This window comes from Perognathus longimembris, unplaced genomic scaffold (genome assembly GCF_023159225.1).
Source record: "Perognathus longimembris pacificus isolate PPM17 unplaced genomic scaffold, ASM2315922v1 HiC_scaffold_161, whole genome shotgun sequence".
NCBI lineage: Eukaryota > Metazoa > Chordata > Mammalia > Rodentia > Heteromyidae > Perognathus > Perognathus longimembris.
Window position 1 is genome coordinate 56,482 of NW_025956628.1, and position 5,082 is coordinate 61,563.

Consider the following 5,082-nt stretch of genomic DNA (forward strand, 5'->3'; position numbering starts at 1 on the left):
TGAGACATCATCGAGACAGGACCTGGAAAGGTTGGAGAAGAGGTTTGAATAGATGGAAACGGAGGGAATGTGCTTGTGACTAATAAAAGTTATATATATATATATAAATTACAATAAAATTAAATTACATATTGTAAAAGATATGTATGTCAAGGTACAAAACTATCAGTCATACCATTCACTTCCATTGAGGGGAATCATGAGGCTGGAGACATCAAAGTTTTAGACAGACCTCCACCTTTTCCTCCTGGGTCCTTGAAATCTAGGAGAGGTTAGACCCTAGGTGAGGTATGTCAGTATCAATTAGGACTTACTGTCACTTGAGTACCCCTCCACTACTCTTCAGTTTGCAATAATACAATTGTAGTTAATGACAGATTTGCAGCATTTTATAAAATACTAACCATTCCTGGTTTACCTGTATAAATGGGGTAACCAGTTGTGCCTCCTCCCTTATGTTAAATCATGCTCCCACTCTGCTTTCCGAGTATAGCCTACCCTTCAACTTCCTGATTCCTGTAGAAGAGAGTCCAATCTGTGTGTCAGTACTACTGAGACTGAGAGTTCTCATGTCAACTGCAGTTGGATCTGAGGCACTTGTTTTCACAAGGGGGCAGAAAGCTGTAAAAGTATTCACTTAGCCACTTACAATGGCCACCTAAAAATTTGTTGCTTGAGAGCCAAGTAGATTCTTTAGCTAAAATGATCTGGCAGAATTGAAGTGGCCTGAATCTTCCTTTCTCCAACAAGAGGGTCTATATCTAATTGTGGTAAAAAGTTGTTAATTTTATGCAAATAATTCAAACGTCATAAGGAATTCTCTAACTATTCTGTGAAAAAATATGGAACTAAACAGGAATATGAATTGGTAAGGGAGAGGATGCTTCCAAAGTTGGTTTCATTGGTCATCTTAGATAACTTTCACACATCTGGGCCATTCTACATCAACATGCTCTGTTACTGTTGGCCATTACAGGTGGGAATTATAAAAGCTGAGTGTTGTTGAACTAAATTGGATTATTGGAGCCTAATTTGGGAAGTCTATCACCATGTTTAGCCACCAGTATTTCAGGATGACAATAAAGAGTCCTGCATCTTGAGCTTTCTTGCTGATTCTGATACAAATGGAGACAAAATGGAGACCTTACTGTTAGTTCAACCAAACAGCTTTTATGAGGTGTGCAGTTGGTGTTGTTTATCAACTATGAATTTATGGATAAAGAGTTTTGTAATTCCCATATGCCCTGACTGCGGCAGGTTAAATTACAATAAGCCTGGGATGGCATGCTTTGTTTCTTCACTGCCTTGCAGTGGAGGAGATGCTTCTCTGTGATCCTTCCTCAACCTAGGTGAGGCTCCTTCTCCCTTAGAAGAGCTGAATCTAGGAGGAGTTTCCTCATCCTATGCACATTTGTATATTTCACAAGGGAGGCAGGATGCAAAGATATCAGGTTCCTCAAACCTTAATGCTGATCTTGGCATCTTGATGGAGAAAAATGGTGGAGAAGCAGCAGATCACTATCTAAGCTCTCTCCAAAAACCCAGTTTTACTATTCTAGAGGAAGTTCAACACCTGGAAACTTATACCAAGTAAGTCATGACAGTATAGAGATTCTGGCCAAGAAGGAAAAATCTAGGAAGCTGGCTTTAGGAAAGAGATTTGAGTTCCTGAGGGCTTCCCACCACCACTCTGGCTGAGTGTGTGACTACCCAGTCACCTACAGCACAACATTGGTGATAAGGAGAGAAATGCTTTAGACTGGTGGCATAGAGACACAGATAACAGGCAGAGTGTGGATGGCCTGTAAATCTAGAGAAAGCATGAATATCCCCTCAAAACATTCTCTCAGAATTTTGCCTCAGCACAACATTGGAAAGGTAGCACTTCCCCTATCACCTCAGAAAAAAATTCCATCTTTGACTCTGGCATAGACCTGATAGGCCAGACAAGATAGAAGATAAATCAGGGCAAGAAAAGCAAGGGTGAAGGGGTCGTCTTTCAAAGGGGCAAAGAAATCTGAGGAGTAAAAACCAATTTGGCTCAGGGGAAGTTCTCATGACCAGGTATGAGAACTTTCCCCTGGGTGCATAGTTTTAGCTTCAGAAATATAGAGCTAGAGGCCACTCCACCCCACGGCCAATCTGCAGGAGTTTTTTTTTTTTTTCTTCAAATTTTTATTATCAAACTGATGTACAGAGAGGTTACAGTTTCATACATTAGGCATTGGATACATTTCTTATACTGTTTGTTACCTTGTCCCTCATACCCCCCACTCTCCTCCTCCTTTCCCTTTCCCTTTCCATCAAACAGTTTTGCAAGTATTGATTTTGTAGTTGTTTGTCTTTTTTTTACCCTGTGTCTCTCAATTTTGGTATTCCCTTTCAATTTCCTAGTTCTAATACCAGTATACACAGTTTCCAATATACTCAGATAAGGTTACAGAGATGGTGTAGGTACAACCACAGGAAGGTGATACAAGAACATCATCAATAATAGAAGCTATAGATACACATGGGACGTTGAAAGTAGTTACAACTGTGATATAACAATTGTTTCCATAACATGGAGTTCATTTCACTTAGCATCATCTTATGTGTTCATACAGGTATAGCTATGATCCTCTGCTGTGACTTGCCTAAACCTGTACTAATTATTCCCAATAAGGGAGACCATAGAGTCCATGTTTCTTTGGGACTGGCTCATTTCACTTAGTATAATGTTTTCCAAGTCCTTCCATTTCCTTACAAATGGGGCAATATCATTCTTTCTGATAGAGGCATAAAATTCCATTCTGTATATGTACCACATTTTCCTTATCCATTCATCTACTGAGGGGCATCTGGGTTGGTTCCAGATTCTAGCTATGACAAATTGTGCTGCGATGAACATTGTTGTGCTGGTGGCATTACTGTGATTTTGTTTGTGGTCTTTTGGATAGATACCCAAAAGTGGGGCTGCTGAGTCATAGGGGAGTTCTATATTTAGACTTCTGAGGAATCTCCATACTGCTTGCCAGAGTGGCTGAACCAGTTTACATTCCCAGTGTTCCCTTTTGGCCACATCCCCTCCAAAAATTGTTATCTTTAGTTTTCTTGATATATGACATTCTTACTGGGGTGAGATGGAATTTCAATGTTGTTTTGATTTGCGTTTCTTTTATTGCTAGTGATGTAGAGCACTTTTTCATATGTCTCTTGGCCATTCTTAGTTCCCCATCAGAGAAGTCTCTTTGTAAGTCTTTAGCCCACTTGATGAGGGGGCTATTGGTTCTTTGCGGTTTTGTTTTGGAAGAAGGTAATTTGTTTTAGTTCTGCATATATTTTAGATATGAGGCCTTTGTCCGTTGAATTGCCGGTAAAGATCTTCTCCCAGTCTGTGGGCTTTCTGTTTATCTTGCGAGCTATGTCCTTTGCCGTGCAGAAGCTCTGCAGTTTGATGCAGTCCCATTTGTCCAAACTTTCTTTGATTTGTAGCCTTTCTGGTATAAGGAGAAGGCTTCTTCTGTGGTATAGTGCTCAACTCACTGCCAAAGGCAGCTCTGTAATAATCACACCTTGATAACTCCTCACTTCTCCTATCAGCAGCAGCAGCAGCAGCCGCTGGTCCATGGCTGCTGAGAATGTACCATCCTGTTGTGAACACTGCATATTGCCATTCGGAGTGAAGTCTAAGCACGGAACTGGATTCATTCTTGCTGGACAGGCAGATGGAATATGAACTCTTCTATCCCGTACTTTCCTTGATGAGGGCAACAAGGTTTCTAGTCAATTTCAAGCTGTCTCTCAGAAGCCCCTCGATTGTGCTCAACCAAGAACTTTGTGCATTCGGTGTGCGCTCCGCTGGCTTCATCCTCGGAGTGGGACTCGCTCTGGGATGTGGAGCTGTGCGAGGCAGAGCTGCAGGGGGAGGAGCACTCAGGAGAGCACAAGTAGTGCATGAGCGGAAGGCGGTACTTCCCACAGAAGTCCACGAACGTGATCTGCCTGACACAGCAGTCAAAGTCGACTCCTCCACATTTTGGGTTTGGGCAATTGCTAGCTGAACTCAAGTATCTAAGAAGATTCTCAGGAAGATCACAGGGGACGTCAGCGAAATATTGCGGACCTCAGTGGTCCATGCAGCCAATTCCAGGAGAGGGGGAGGGGCATAGGTTAAATCCCTAACAAAACGAACAACCAATGGATTTCCTGGTGAACTCAACTCCTCCAAATGGATAAGGGTGAGGATCTTCCGAGGCAGGCATGTCAGCAAGCTACTGGGAAGACTGAGGGAACGAAGGGAATGCAACTGGGAACGCTGAGGAGGCACACTTTGGATTTTGTTGTCACGCAATACCAAGTAGTTCAGATTTGCTCATTCTGCTGGGACTCCTTGGATGAAGTTTCCTCCAAGATATAAACACGCTAAACTCTGCAAGTTCTCGATCTCGGCCGGGATGCTCCGCAGCCGGTTGCCGCCCAGGCTGATGGTGTGCAGCGTGCGCAGCCCCAGCAGCTTTGGCGGCAGCTCCTGGAAGCCATGGCTGCTGAGGTTGAGCACCTGGAGGCTGCGGCAGGGCGGAGAGCGCGCCAGGCCCTTGGGCAGCGTGCCGGGCCCTCCGAGCCGGTTGTTGCAGGCCAGCAGCATGCGCAGGCCGCTCAGCGCCAGCAGATCGGGCCGAGGGGCAGCGACGCCAGACGGCTGTGGGGCAGCCGCTGTCATCGCGGCGCCTCCAGGCGCCGCGCTGACCTTCGCCGCAAGCCTCCAGCTCGGACTCCATCCTCTCGGTGGACACGCTGAGGCGGAACCAGTTCAGTTCGGCCTCTCCGGTTGAGGCCACCGCCGCTCCGGCCTCCTCCATCCTGGAGGCCAGGCCAGGCCCCGAGCCGCGCCTTGCCTGACCACCCGCGGCCCCGCCCCCTCCCTTCCTCCCAGTCCATTGATCTGTGTGAGGTAATTTTGTAACCAGCTACTATAACACAGTTTTCAGTCAACTCTAGGAGCTTGGAGATGGAGTCCTTGTTTCCTTTAGATATAATGCATTAGGGTATCTGCTATACGGATGGCTTGATTCTGTCTTCCTTATGTGAATCAGAATTGTA

The 5,082-nt window shown here is 45.0% G+C and overlaps 1 pseudogene; it reads right to left on the reverse strand.

The window, feature by feature from the left end:
* Positions 1–3,761: 3,761 nt before the first annotated feature.
* LOC125344596 lies at positions 3,762–4,841 on the reverse strand (annotated as a pseudogene).
* Positions 4,842–5,082: the final 241 nt, after the last annotated feature.